General features: G+C 39.8%; 1 protein-coding gene across 3 annotated transcripts in view; it reads left to right on the forward strand.

Annotated features, from left to right (window-relative positions):
• srpk2 (SRSF protein kinase 2) overlaps window positions 1–15,944 on the forward strand; it is a 217,367-nt gene that overhangs the window by 21,339 nt on the left and 180,084 nt on the right. The window contains exon 1 of one of the 3 annotated variants that reach the window (XM_087999498.1): window positions 10,448–10,593. The exons of the other annotated variants lie outside the window; for them this stretch is intronic. The gene's annotated coding sequence lies outside the window, so the exon portion shown is untranslated. Of the gene's footprint in view, window positions 1–10,447; window positions 10,594–15,944 lie in introns of those variants that run through there. 3 annotated transcript variants of the gene reach the window in all.

The following is a 15,944-nucleotide window of genomic DNA, read 5'->3' on the forward strand; positions in this document are numbered from 1 at the left end:
AAACAGAATTTATTTATGAACAAACAAAAAAGAACACAATCTAGAATAACATAACTTCTCTGAAAAATCTATTAACTCTATTCGCAACTTAATGATGCTGTTGCAAATACTTGCAACCTTACTATAAATACCTCCTTGTCAAAAAAGTAAATTCAGATACACACAGGTTCTTACAGGAGAGATGTTAGGGAGAGAGAGGATTAGCTTGGGGTTGTTCTTTGGGTCCAGGAACTTCTCTGTGTTTCCAGCTAAAACTTAACCAGCAGCTGCAAACAAAACAGCTTGCTGAAACCAAACCAAACCCTGAATTGGGAGAACTGGCTGCTCCCCTTTCATTGTGCAAGTGTTTTTAAAAAGAAAACACTTAAAAGCTTCTTCAAGTCTTTAAGTTAGCTCGGTGAACTTGAAGATTTGTTTTCAGACATTTTGACACCATACTAGGTAACATCAGTGAGAGTCTCTGGTGAAGCACTGGTGGTATGACCCACCTCTCTATTTATAGGTCTTTGTTTCTTTTTTTTTCAAGGGCAGGTAGATAGAATCTAAGTCGATTTGTGTTTATTGATGGCGTTCTGGTTAGAATGCCATGCCACTAAGAATTCTTGTGCGTGTCTTTGTTTCCCCTGTCCTAGGATGTGTATGTTGTCCCAGTAAAAGCGGTGTCCTTCTTTGTCTGTATATATGGAAACTAGTGAGAGTGGGTGGCCAGTTGGTGTTCATGTATCCTGGCGGCAAGTTTCCTGCTAGTTTGTCCGACGTAGTGTTTTTTTTAATAGTTCTTGCATGGTATCTTGTAAATGACATTAGTCTTGCTGGTAGTATCTAATGGATCCTTTTAGGTTCATTAGTTGCTGTTTAAGTGTGTTGGTAGGTTTGTGGGCTACCATGATGCCAAGCGGTCTGAGTAGTCTAGAAAGTCATTTCTGATATGTCTTTGTAAGGTAATGTGGCTATAGTCTTTAGTTGAGTTGTGAGTGCTTGTTTGGGTTTATTTCTGAGGAATCGACAGATTGTGTTTATTGGGTACCTGTTTTTCTTGAAAATGTTGTAGAAATATTTTCCTTCTGTTTTTTGTAATTCTTTTGATGCTGCAGTGTGATGTAGCTCATTGAAATAATGTCTTAATCCACTCTGTTTGTGGATGTTGGGATGGTTGCTTCAGAAGCAAAGTATTTGGTCAGTGTGTGTTGTTTTTCTGTAGACGCTGGTTTGAAGCTTTCTGTTAACTGTATGTTCAACTGTCATGTCTAGGAATGGGAGTCTGTTGTCGTTCTTCTCTTTTGTGAATTTTATGCTTGTCATTTACAAGATACCATGCAAGAACTGTAAAAATAAACACTACATCAGACAAACTAGCAGGAAACTTGCCACCAGGATACATGATCACCAACTGGCCACCAAAAGACACAACCTACTCTCACTAGTTTTCCATACGTACAGACAAAGAAGGACACCACTTTGACTGGGACAACACACACATCCTAGGACAGAGGAAACAAAGACATGCATGAGAATTCTGAGGCATGGCATTCTAACCAGAAGTCCATCAATAAACACATCAACTTGGATTCTGTCTACCTTTCCTTAAAGAAAAGAACTGGAAATGACATCACCTTCCTTAAGAAACCAAGAACAATAAATAGAGAGGTGGGACATACCACCGGCGCTGCAGCAAAGACTCTCACTGATGGTGTTACCTGGTATGGTGACAAAACGTGTGAAGCTTCAAGCTCAGCGAGCTAACTTACAGACATGTCATCAACCTGAGCTACAAATCTTCTCAAACGTTGCTAGCTTCTTCAAGTAAATGCTGCCCCCATCACCCCCCCCCACCCACCCACCCACCCAAATCCCCGGTTTAAAAAAAACCAAGGACAACATAACCTTGTTAAAGGAGCGGCATTGTTACACCTCCCCCTTTTTTAAAAAAAAATGTGAACCATCAACATCCAAAGTTTGCTTCATTATAAAACCCCATAATCCTAAATTGTTAGTAAACTGCAACACACATACATTACATTGACTATAAACATGCACTACTACATTCTGTTTCAGTCCTTTTTAATCCTGCCACTGAACGCTTCTGTTTTTCATTCAGTCTCAAGTTTCGACAATGCGTTGGCAATCATGTTTTCTCGTCCTGCAACATACACCATTTTCAAACTGGCTGGCTGTAACAACAAGCTCCATCTAAACAGTATGAAAATTTTGCCCTTTAATTTCTCCACAAACCTCAATGGGTTATGATCAGTGTATGATTTTCTCAGATACGTTACTAGGAGAAAGCGAGGACTGCAGATGCTGGAGATCAGAGTCGAAACGTATGGCACAGGAAAAGCACAGCAGGTCAGGCAGCATCCGAGGAGCAGGAGAGTCAACGTTTCGGGATGAAGGGCTTAAGCATCCGAGGAGCACGCGAGTCGATATTCCTGATGAAGGTGTTATGTTCATTTCCTGGGGTTTCACACACGAGAGGCAATTTGCACACATCAACTTCTGCAAACAGTTAAAGTTTTTATTAAAGCTTGTACAAGCTAGGTGACCCCTCTGACACTCTTTGCTGGTCATGTGGTCGAGTCAAAATAAAGCCCTGATCAAAGAAAACACATCCCCTTTATATAGGTCAGTTGGTAATGATTACTCTGGCCACTCTTCGATATCTGATAGTTCTTTCGATCTTCTCGTCGTCTTCCTGTAAGAGCACAGCACTGATAACCACCTTGAATGGCTTTGCGTAATTAGGGGTGGCTAACACTGCTTTCAGGCTGTCAAATGCCTTCTGAAAGTCCGCTGTCCACTAAACTTTTTGCTTTTCTTTACTAATTCAGTGAGTGGAGCAGCCACACTGCTAAATTTGGTACAAATTTCCGATAAAACCCACTCAATCCCAGGAATTGTAATGTTGTTCTTTTTGTGGAGAAACTTCTTTTTTTTTTGCATTCCGTGGGGCCATTTTTCCATATCAAGTCCAGAGACGTGATGTGGGCTTTGGCAAATTCACTTTTAGCCAGGTTTATTACCCAGCCTGCAACCTGAAGTCGATTGAACAATTCTGATAAACATTGCAAATGTTCCTTCCATGTGTGACTAACTATCACCAGGTCATCAATATAAACTACACAATTGGGTAATTCAGAAATGATTTTATTGGTTTGTCTCTGAAATATGGCTGGTGCATTTTTCATACCAAATGACATGACTTTAAATTGGTATAGTCCATTTGGTGTTATGAAAGCCAAAATTGTCTTTGCTCTTTTGCATAAAGGTACCTGCCAGTACGCTCCAAGCAAGTCCAACTTAGAAATATAAGGTGCTTGTCCCACCTTTTCAGCACAGTCTTCCAAATGTGAAATTGGATATGCATTAATCTTTGTAACTGCATTGCCTTTGCGTTAGTCCACACATTAGCCATTGGGTGCCATCTGTTTTTGGCACCATTACTATGGATAAGCTCCAGTCACTGTAACTCACTTTGATTATGTTGTCTTGGAGCATGCGTTCATTGTCCTTTTGAGACTTTACTAACTTTAGAGGGATATGTCTATAAGGATGTTGCTTAATTGAAACAGCACTTCCTATATCTATATCATGCCTAATTAGGTTAATTCTTTCCAGCTTACTTCCACGTATCTCACCATATGATAGCACTAACTCTTTCAGTTTTCTTTAGGAAGGTAACTCAATTTATCCCAATTTTTGACAATTGCCTCATTGTCCAATTTAATTTGAGGAATGTTCACCAGAATCCTCTGAACTTGGTTCTTCACTCCGCGACACAGTATAGTTTTACCTCCTCCATCTCTATTTCTGGTCCTGCAGGGAGAAAGAACAATCGCCCATGTGTGCAGGGACATGGGTTCCTGGTCCTCTCTGGAATAGGAGTTTCTTAATGAATTATATAGTCATTTTACAGGGAGGAACATCTAGATCAGGCAACATACATATTGATTGGGTGACTGTTAGAGTCAGCGAGTGTCAATAGTAAAGATTAAGCCATCTGCTGTTAAACATGAATAACTGGCTTCACATAATGAATACTTTTCACCTTGTTAAACTGACCTTACATACTGAATGCTTCCAAAATTGTTAAATGGCTCTACATAATGAATGCTTTTCCACCTTGTTAACCTATTACCCTTGCCTCCAGCACCACATTGTTAACTGCAAATTCTAATCTGAGTCATGCTCAGCTGAACCTAGTGTTTTACAAAACTCAAAACTTAACTCTTTCTCTACTTGCTTATACCCTATTCACATTCTCTCACACGTTCACACCCCCCTTCGAATTTAATTTAAACCCTCCCAAACCACAATGCTAAATACTCTCCCTCAGGCATCTGTCCCTGTCCTGCCCAGGTGTAATTTGTCCAGTTTACATTGTTCCCACTTCTCCCAGAACCAGTCACAATGCTCCAGGAATCTGAAACTGTCACCCTCACACCTTCTTAGCCACATGTTGATCTGATGTATCCTGCTATTTCTACTCTGACTAGCACATGTTACTGGTAGTGATCCTGAGATCATTATCTTATGAGGTGTTACTTTTCAACTTGCTTCCTAACTTCCTATATTTTTTGTTTTTTCTTCATCTATTTTCTTTTCATCTCTGTCATTGGTATCAATGTTTGCCATGACCACTGGCTATTCACCCTTCCCCTTCAGAATGTCCTGTAACCATTTTGAGACAAACACTGGGAAGGCAAGATACATCCTGGAGTCTCCTGTATGGCCACAAACACCTATCTATTCCCCTTACAATTAAATCACTTTTGATTGAATTGCCATATTTTTACTCCTCCCCTATGCTGCAGAGCCAATTGTGGAGCAGCTGATGAGGGAACCAACAAGAAGAAAAATAATACTGGACCTCATTCTCCTTCATCTGCCAGCTCCAGATGCAACTGTCCATTACAGAATTAGTGGGACTGCCGACTGTACAGTTCTATGGAAACAAAGTCCTGCATTCACTTTGAGGATACCCTCCATGTTGTGTGGCACTTTTGAACAGATTTTGAACAGATCTCGCAATTCAACATTAGACATCCATGAGACAATAGGTCATTAGCAGCAGCAAGATTGTACTCAACACCATCTGTAACCTCAGCCTGGCATATTCCCCACTCCACCATTACCCGGGGATCAAACTTAGTACAGTGAAGCGTGCAGGAGAACACACCCAGAAGCAGGACCAGCATCTCTAAAAATGAGATGTTAACCTGGTCAAGCTAGATTACAGGACTACTTACATGCCAAACAGCATAAACAGCCAGTGATAAACAGTTAAGCAACTCCACAACCAATGGTTTGGATCTAAGTGGTGAATTTGAAGGGTGGTGCACAATTAAACAACTGACTGGACATGGAGGCTCCACAAATATACCCATCCTCAGTAGCAGCACATCACATCAGTGCAAAAAACAAAGCTGAAGCAATCAACAATCTTTGGTCAGGAGTGCTGATTGGATAATCCATTATGGCCTCCTCCTGAAATCACCAATGTTAAAGGCCAGTCTTCAACCAATTTCATCCATTCCATAGCTGAAGGCACTGTGTCAAATGCTCTGGGCTCTGACAATATTCCAGCAATAATGCTGAAGACTTGTATTCTAGAACGTTGCTGTGCCCCTAGGCAAACCGTTCTTGTATAGCTACAATGCTGTGGTCTACCCACCAAGGTATAAAATTGCTGTATACACTTTTTAAGCAAGATCAATCCAACCTGCCAAATGTGGCTCCATTAGTCTACTCTGAATCATCAGTACACTAACTGAAGGAGTCATCAGCAATGGGATCAAGTAGTACTTGTTTAGTAATAATCTGCTCATTGAGGCTCACTTTTTCCACCAGGGTCACTCTGCTCCTAAATTCATTATAGCTTTGGATCAAATGTGTACAAAAGAGCTCAACTCCAGAGGGGAGGTGAGTACAAATATCCTTGACATCAAGTGACCGAGAGTGGAATCAAGGAGAACCAGCAAAACTAGAATCATTGGGAATAGGAGGGGAGAGAATTCTCAGTCAATTGGAGTCATACCTAGCACGAAGGAAGATGGTTGTGGTTGTTGGAGGCCAGTCATCTCAGCTGCAGTAGTGTCCTGGTACAAACCATTTTTACCTGCTTCATAATTGCCCTTCCCTCTATTGTAAGGTTGGAAGTGGAAATGTTTGCTGATGTTTAGCACCATTGTTGTCTCCTCAGATACTGAGGCAGACCAGGTACAAATGAAATAAGACCTAGATGGTTTCAAAGCTTGGCCATTTGTGCCACACAAATGCCAGGCAATGACTATCTCCAATATGAAACAATCTAACTACTCCTGTTGACATTCAATGACATCACTGTTTTGGTATTCCCCACTGTAATATCCTGGGGGTTACTATTGACCAGAAACTGGCCATTGTAAATACCATGACTCTTATTTTTCTGATTGTGTGTACTAAAATGGGAAAATACTTTTTTAAAACCGAATTGTTGAAGGATTACTGCAGGTTCCAAAAGCACGGATTGACATGTACTTGGAATAGCAAGAACTGATTTTGGGATAGTCAGCATGGCTTTGTGTGTGGTAAATCATGTCTTATGAACTTGATTGCATTTTCTGAAGGAGTAATAAAAAGGATTGACGAAGGCAGAGCAGTAGACATGATCTATATGCACTTCAGTAGGGTGTTTGACAAGGTTCCTCATGAGAGACTGGTTAGCAAGGTTAGATCTCATGGAATTCAAGGAGAACTAGCCAGTTGGATACAGGACTAGCTCAAAGGTAGAAGAAGGGGGTGGGTGGTGGAGGCTTGCTTTTCAGACTGGAAGCCTGTAACCAGTGGAGTGCCATAAGGATTGATGCTGGGTCCACTGCTTTCCATAATTTGTATAAATGATTTGGATGTGAACATAGGAGATATAGTTAGTAAGTTTGCAGATGACACCAAAATTGGAAGTGTAGTGGACAGCGAAGAAGGTTATCTCGGAGTATCACAGGATCTTGATCAGCTGTGCCAATATGCTGAGGAGTGGCAGATGGAGTTTAATTTAGATAAATGCGAGGTGCTGCATTTTGGAAGAGCAATCGGAGTAGGACTTGTCCACTTAATGGTAAGCTCCTGGGAGTGTTGCTGAACCAAGAGACCATGGAGTTCAGGTTCATAGTTCCTTGAGAGTCACAGGTAGATAGGATAGTGAAGAAGGCATTTGGTATGCTTTCTTTTATTGGTCAGAGCATGGAGTATCGGAGTTGGAAGGTCATATTGTGGTTGTACAGATTGGTTAGGCTACTTTTGGAATATTGCATGCAAATCTGGTCTCCTTTCTATTGGAAAGATGTTGTGAAATTTGAAAGGATTCAGAAAAGATTTACAAAAATGTTGCCAGGATTTGAGCTATATGGAGAGGCTAAATAGGCTGGGGCTGTATTCTCTGGAGTGTCGGAGGCTGAGGGGTGACCTCATACAGGTTTATAAAATCATGAGGGGCATGGATAGGAAAAATAGACAAAGTCTTTTCCCTGGCGTGTGCGATCCACAATTAGACGGCATAGGTTTAGGGTGAGCGGAGAAAGATATAAAAGGGACCTAAGGAGCAACATTTTCTCATGGGGTGGTGTGTGTATTGGAATTAGCTGCCAGAGGAAGTGGAGGCTGGTACAATTAGAACATTTAAAAGGCAGCTGGGTGGGAATATGAATAGGAAAGGTTTAGAGAGATATGGGCCAAATGCAGGCAAATGGGACTAGATTAGGTTGGGATATCTGGTTGGCATGGAAGAGTTGGATCGAAGGGTCTGTTTTCATGCTGTACATCTGATTCTTAAGTAACCTAACACTCAATGTAAGCACCGTTTATCCAAATGTTTGTTCAAACAGTAGTTGAAGTGTAGTTTTACAGATGAACTGTACAAATGGAGATTCACCTTGTGATCAGTAACTGGTCTTTGAACTAGTGTCCTGTTAACAACAATGGCCTTCTGCCTGTCAACCGTATAACTGGTTCTAACAACTTGGAGCTGAGAACAAGATTGTGAAAAGCCTTCAGATCTCCACTAGCTCAGGAGCTGTCTCTCTTCTCTGCAGTATAAGCCACTTTTAAGCATGAAGCAAACCAGTTTACTTCTCCTTCAGTTTCTGCAAGCTGTGACTTTTAATTAGTAAATTAATTAGTAATTATTGTTAAGTGCAGAAAATGCTGTCTGTCAACTTGGGTTTGAAAGTCAGGTAAATTGGAGGATCTGAAAAATGTTTAAAAACTTTTAACACATATGATGAATCGATGAATAGTGGGACTTGATTTCCAGCATGTTATACCAATGAGTATAATAATAGAAGTACTGTGGCACTGGAGCAGGTCAGCAGCAAGTAGTTGTGCAGTGGGTAACTTAACACCTGACTGTACAAAGGTGCTCCATTTACAGGACTGTCATCCTCCTTCTGTTTTTTCACGACGTGAAGATTGAACTTCAGCCAGGAATGCTTTGGAATAGTCCAATGTTGAGGGAGTAAAGGCATGCATGAAGGTTTCTGCAGTAGTTGAGCTGAGGCAGGATTGAAATAAAGCAGCATTATGGATCTGGTAGTAAGTGGTGTTAGCAATGACACAGATATGTGGGTTGGCATGTTGCCTTGGGATGAAAGATTGTGAACAGTCCAATTCAGCTTCAGAAGGTTACCAGATTGTAGGAAGGATCTGTCACCGGGGAATGTCATTTGCAGGGACCAAAACCAATCCATAGTCTAAAGGAACCTTTTATTCAGCAATAAATGTCAGACAAGTAATATGGCAAATTAGAGACTGAGGAAAAGTCAAGATCACTGGTTGTTCTCAGCACAGATGAAGGGCTTTTGCCCAAAACATCAATTTTCCTGCTCCTTGGATGCTGCCTGACCTACTGTGCTTTTCCAGCACCTGCAGTACTCACTTTTACCCTGTTCTCAGCACAGGTTTAACCCAATGTGTTTTGGATATCATAGGTGAAAGATAGAATCTAGTTATAAATATGGTCAGTAAGTAGATGCCTTTGGATTTCAGAGGTGACTGTACAGGAATAAAAGTCATTGTATCACTTGCACCGCCTAGATAGATGAGAATGAAACTAGCTAAGTGCTCTTAGATGGGTGACCTTTGATGAGGAGTTTTAACCTTTTACCTCGTGTGTTTTCAATTTTTCACCACTTGTTTCTCGGAGATTTAAACTTACTTCACCTGAAAAATATAAATTTGTGTTAACTATATAGCCATAGGTATTACTGGTAAACCAAAGTGGATAGTTTAGTTTTGATATATTTTCATGAATATTCAGGTTTTAATGTACTTTTTATGGTATTGCTGATCAGAAATTCCTAAAACTTTGAGTTTTGAAAATATTATACATAGTGGCTAGTGAATCCATAATAAAACATTTTTGCCTTAATTTATTTTTAACTTGTTTCTTCATTCTGGTTAAAATATGTCTCATTTCCTGCACTAAATTGTTTTGTAGATTAATGTGATAATTCACTCTTCTAAAACCTAGTGGACACAGACCATTTTTGTATTGTTTTCCATTGCTGCAGACATTTTTGGAAAATAAAATATGCATGTTCAAGATCATTATTTCATGAACTAAAATTAACATACATTATTATTCTGAACAACTGTATTGTGTTCAATTTGTAAACTGGGTCTTTGCCATCATAAGAGACGATAATGTTTGAAGAGAAGGTTCACATCCAGTGATTACCTGGTATAAAGTACACCTCAAGATTTCATATTTTTAAACAAAAACATTCTTTTATATTATCTAAAAAATCAAAGCAAGAGTGACTAACACTGTATAACCACATGTGCTATGAATCCTTAGCTTACAAAATCTTTAAAATTAATTCTCTTTTTTTTCTGGAACCAATGCAGAGGCATGCCACAGCTCTCTAGAATTCACATTGTTTTTCTCAGTGTTCTAGCTATCTCCTGATAAATGACATTTCAAATATGGATCCTTCCATTAACCTTGGCCTAAGTGATCCTCTGACTTGTTTTTTGAGAAACCTTATGGCTGAAACCTTCTCCAACTTCAGGCTCTCTATATAGAGGAACCGCGATTATCTGGCATTCGATTATCCAAGTTTTGGATTATCTGAACAAGATCACAAGGTCCTGATGCTTGGCTAAACTGTGTTATCTGGCATTTGATTATCTGGTATTTGATTAATCCAAATAAAATACTCCCTGCCTGTGTCATTTGGATAATCGAGGTTCCTCTGTATTCTCCAATCTAATTGCATGGTTTTACCTGAGGATTAATGTAGATTTCTTCCTCAATCTCCAAGCTAGACAAATCTTTCAGTCTCTCTCCTTCTCAATACCGCTGGCTCAAATTTGAACTTGAGCTCACATCCGTATTCTGCATGATGAATGATGAAGTTAGTATTTTTCTCTGGTTATGCTGCAAGTTTGCTGACTTGTTTTTCCTTTGATTCAGTGAGCTGCAGCCAGCTCAGTCTGGCCTTGAACTGGACTACTGACTGCTTGCTTCTGTGAGCAAAAATATACACAAATTACACCAAAGACACCACCCCAACCTCCACTTGATGACAATGTGATATACTTGGGATTTTCCAAACAGAGGTAAACAAGCTATCCATTGGCTTCAAAAAACCTTTGACCTGCATTGGCAATTTATATCTCTAATTTAATGTATAATGCTTTTTTCTCAGAATTTTAGTCTCACCAAAAAATGTTTTCTACAACTGTATTAGCTTCTTTTATCTGGGAACTGCACAAATATTTTAATACATTTTTTAAAATTGAGACAGAGAGTGATACCCTTTTGTTTATTATACTCTTAATCATCTAAGTTACATTTATCACTTCATTCCCTAACCTAAGATTTATATTCCTGAGATGAAAATTTATACTTTTTAAAACATGAGTTATGGATGTTCATAGCAAGGTAGATGTTTGATCCCAAATTAAACGTAAGCAGTCATCAAAATACCCCCAATTCATTTTAAATTTAGCACAGGGATAGCCCACATAGATTGCTACATTACCAGCTTTGTAATTTGATTGTTGCAGAACAGTCCAGTTTCAGCTTTTGCTTATTTTTTCCAATTCGTTGTCCTTTTTTTGTGATGAATTAGTTGTATGCTAATCCGCATCCATGGTTTCATTTCTTGATTTTATAACATTCTGTCATGCATAACTTCATGAATAGTGTGAAATAGAAACTTTTAGAGGCAGAATAACAATGTGCATTATTTCAAATATTGCTTGTGGCTGGTAGGTTTTTAAAAATACATTTCTCCTTTCAATTGAAAGTCATGTGTGCCTGCATTTCAAATGTTCTGGGATGAAAGCACCATGTGTTTATATTTTCCTTAAGTACAGCATTTTCCTCTTCCTGCATCTGGGTTGTTTTCTGAATCCATAGGGTGAGTTGCTATTATTTGATTAGAATAATCAAATGTTATGAATGTGTGGTAATTTAGCATGACAAATAAGGTATTTTCTCGTAGCCCAAGGGAAATTAGTACAGCGATTTCTCTTTTTTTTTCTTTTTTCTTTTTCCACCAGCCCTTTAGGTGCTCTGTGATTAGATACCAATTTCATCAAGACGCCATGCTGCTGATTGTAAGGAGGCGCATGTGAGCGGTTTGGGGTATTGTCTTTCCACCTGTTTCTAACCTAACTTAACTTTCTTTTATACAATTGATGTTGTAACATATCTTCCCTTAATAAAGGGAAGCTTGAGGTCTGTGTTTGGGATTCAAAGTTAAAATATCAGAATCGCGCTTTGTATAGTCCAGGGAAGTCCATATTTTCGAATGGAGGAGTACGATTACATTCTTTTGTTATTTCAAGGGGACAATGAGAGAATTTCAGAAAGGTATACTTTGGCACAACATTAAGCATGAATTTTTTAGAAAATCAACTTCAAAATTTATTTAAAGTATCGTATGATTTTATAAGAAAAAGACATGACTATTAAAAGGCAGAGCTAGCCAATAAGACCTTGTTTTGCCTTTTTGCTTAAACAAAGCTAGAGGCAGATAGATTAGCTCACAGGTTGGTTATTGGTCAAAGCTAAGGAGTTGGCTTTAACCAGCTTTGGTCATGCATTTGCCTTTAGTGGAGCACTGGCTGAGCTGGCCTTGGTGGAATTCGTGTGAAAGTTGGAGATGGTTTCGCTTTGAGCCAGGACTCCCTTCCTGACCCATTGATAAATAAGCGTTTAGGGAGGGAGGAGGAGGAAACAAAGGATGTGTGTGTTTTTGGCTAACTGCAGTGTCTTGCATTCACTTGTGCACACTCTCACAACTGCCCACGTAGTTTTCACAGCTTACTGAATAAAGAACGATACAGCACAGGAACAAGCCCTTCAGCCCTCCAAGCTTGTCCTGACATACTTTCCCCTTGCATACTAAAACTGTCTTCACGTACAGGATCCATATCCCTCAATTCCCTACTTATTCATGTATTCGTCCAGGTGCATCTTAAATGCTTTTATTGTGTTGCTTCCACCACTACCCCTGGCAATGTGTTTCAGCACTCCCCATCCTTTTGTGTGAAAAACATACCTCGCATATCTCATTTAAACTCTTTCCCCCCCCCCCCCCTCCCCCCACTTCTAACACTTTGAACCTGTATCCCTAATAATTGACCTCGCCACCTTGGGGGAAAAAGCCTCTACTTTCCATTCTGTCCATGCCATTCACAATCTTTTAAACTTCTATCAGGTCACCCCTCAACCTGCTGCATTCCAGTGAAAACAAATCCAGTCTATCCCACCTTTTATCAGAGCTAAAATTCCCAATACCAAGCAAATTCCCGGTAAACCTTTTCTGCATGCTCTCCAAAGCATCCACGTCTTTTTGGTAGTGTGGTGACCAGAACTACACAATATTCTAAGTGTGGCCTAACTAAAGTTTTATAAAGCTGCTGCGTATCTTGCCTATCCTTGTACTCCATGTCCCTTTCAATGATGGAGATGCCAGTGTTGGACTAGGGTGGACCTAGTTAAAAATCACATGACACAAGGTTATAGTCCAACAGGTTTATTTAGAAGTACAAGCTTTCGGAGCTCCTTTGTCAGGATGGCAAGCATGCTATAGGTCTTTTTTTAAAAAAAAAACTACTTTATCTACTTGTACTGCCACCTTTGGTGATTTATGGACCTGCACACCCAGATCATTGCATATCAATACTAAGAGTTCTGCCATTCACTGTATAATTTCCATCTCTACCTTCCAAAATGCATCACCTCCCATTTTGACCAGATTAAACTCCATCTGCCATTTTTCTGCCCATTCCTCCAACTGATCTATATCCTGCTGTATCCTCTGACAATCCTCCTTACTATCTGCAACTCCACCTATCTTTGTATTGTTTACAAACTTGCTAATTAGACCAGCCACGTTTTACTCAATCATTTACGTAGACTGCTGAGAAGGAATTTCTCTGTTGCAATTAGCAAAGTTTGCCATGGGATGACGCTTGGGTATTATACTCTACTAATCAAAATGGTGAAGCAGCAGCTAACATTCATCATTTGAAGTAATGATTGAAAAGCAATGATGTAACTGCTTTAAAGATTGTAAACAAATGCTTTTGCAGTTATATAAGTGTGAACACCACCAGGTGGAGCAATGAGTACACATACACAGGAACACAGTATTACTAAACAACGTCACTACAGTCTGGATTAGTGGTGCTGGAAGAGCACAGCAGTTCAGGCAGCATCCAAGGAGCAGCGAAATCGACGTTTCGGGCAAAAGCCCTTCATCAGGAATAAAGGCAGTGAGCCTGAAGCGTGGAGAGATAAGCACATCCACTAATATCATTTATTGTATCCGTTGCTTCTGATGCGGTCCCCTCTACATTGGGGAGACTGGGCGCCTCCTAGCAGAGCGCTTTATGGAACATCTCCGGGACACCCGCACCAATCAACCACACTGCCCTGTGGCCCAACATTTCAACTCCCCCTCCCACTCTGCCGAGGACATGGAGGTCCTGGACCTCCTTTACCGCCGCTCCCTCACCACCAGATGCCTGGAGGAAGAACACCTCATCTTCCGCCTCGGAACACTTCAACCCCAGGGCATCAATATGGACTTCAACAGTTTCCTCATTTCCCCTTCCCCCACCTCACCCTAGTTCCAAACTTCCAGCTCAGCACTGTCCCATTGACTTGTCCGGACTTGTCCGACGTGCCTATCTCCTTTTCCATCTATCCACTCCACCGTCTCCTCCCTGACCTATCACCTTCATCCCCTCCCCCACTCACCTATTGTACTCTATGCTACTTTCTCCCCAACCCCACCCTCCTCTAGCTTATCTCTCCACGCTTCAGGCTCACTGCCTTTATTCCTGATGAAGGGCTTTTGCCCGAAACGTCGATTTCGCTGCTCCTTGGATGCTGCCTGAACTGCTGTGCTCTTCCAGCACCACTAATCCAGAATCTGGTTTCCAGCATCTGCAGTCATTGTTTTTACAACGTCACTGCAGTTTGGAGTGTCATATTGGTAATATGGATTGTTAGTCAAACATGAGTGTGTCATTACACTGTAATTTGTGCATACATTTTCCAGTAGTGTGACATTCCTCTCCTGTTACAGCAATGAAGCTGATTTTAAAAACTCAAATTAATTCCATTATTTACTTACCCAACTTTGTAAAAGCAAATTGGTGTGAAATGAAGGTGGGCCAGTCCCTGCCTGTACTGTCACTGACATCAATGCACACGTAACATGGAAACTTAAACAACACTGGCAGATAAATATTGAAGCTTGTCACTGTGAGCTGCTCTCTCTTTCTGACCATGTGCCATGGCCATTTGGTGTTTGTGGAGTAATATATGTAATATATTTATATAAAATCTTCATGTATAAGATGTACAGCTATATCTTTGTGGTGGGGATAGAAGAGAATTTTCTAGTTCTTATTAGATTGATCTCTTCTATCTGAAAGCAGTTAGTTCCTCACTTTTTTTCTTGGTACTAATTTGTAATCTTTCAGCATTTGTTTTACAAGTTACGTGAGTAAATTCTATTGATAAAAGTCTTGTGTATGATTGGTGTCATAAACTGGTAATACATGTTCCGAGTCAGGAAAACTCCCTGCCACAAAAATAATGCTGAACTGTAATTGTAATTGTTCTGAACACATGGCATTCATTAAGCAACCTTTTGAACTTTTGGAACATTTGCCTATGGATCTCTGCCAAAATAAGATTTCAAGATATTTTAGAAGAGGATGGAAAAGTAAAAAACACTTTCAGGTTATTGTGTTAATGAACTCTTCACACAATGTGGTTTCAAATGTATTTTATGTGTAATTTCTACATATGTGAATATTTTAAAGAATTTTTCATGAAGTAAATATTTCACTGTAACACTGCCTCTTGGATTTGCCTCTAATAACAGTCCGCTGTTGAAGAATTAAATATTATATTACTACCTTCAGGCACAACTACATGTTCCTTTAGTGCCACATGAGGGCCTTTTTCATTCCCTAATATTGTATGAGATCTTATCTTACAACATTGTGTTTTAAATAGTAGTGGTGACTGTAATTTTAGTATTTGCATTGAACCAGAAGCTGGATTTTGGAAAAGATGCTCTTTGAACTCAAATTGCAAATATTGTCATAAATTCAAATGTGTGCAACAGCAAAAAATGCATTTATTAAGCGCCTTTAACATAATGAAATTACCAAGGTGCTCTCCTAAACATTAACGAAAGTAGATTCAGTCAGTTCTGCTGTAACGTGGTAGTTCTGTTCTCATGCAGTCCCATGTTTTAGAAAAATCGCATAATATAAGCGCCATTTAAACTAATGGGGCCGAAATCGCATTAAAGCAATATGTGCTTTAAAAGTTCGTGCTATTGAAACAGTGTCTCCAATTCGTCAATCTCATTATAGTGAATCCACATTAACGAAATGTGCGTTATAGCAGAATGACCTGTACAGAGTTTCAA

Source organism: Chiloscyllium plagiosum, unplaced genomic scaffold (genome assembly GCF_037043375.1).
Source record: "Chiloscyllium plagiosum isolate Xiang-an unplaced genomic scaffold, Cpla_swu_hap1 HiC_scaffold_23, whole genome shotgun sequence".
Classification (NCBI taxonomy): Eukaryota; Metazoa; Chordata; class Chondrichthyes; order Orectolobiformes; family Hemiscylliidae; genus Chiloscyllium; species Chiloscyllium plagiosum.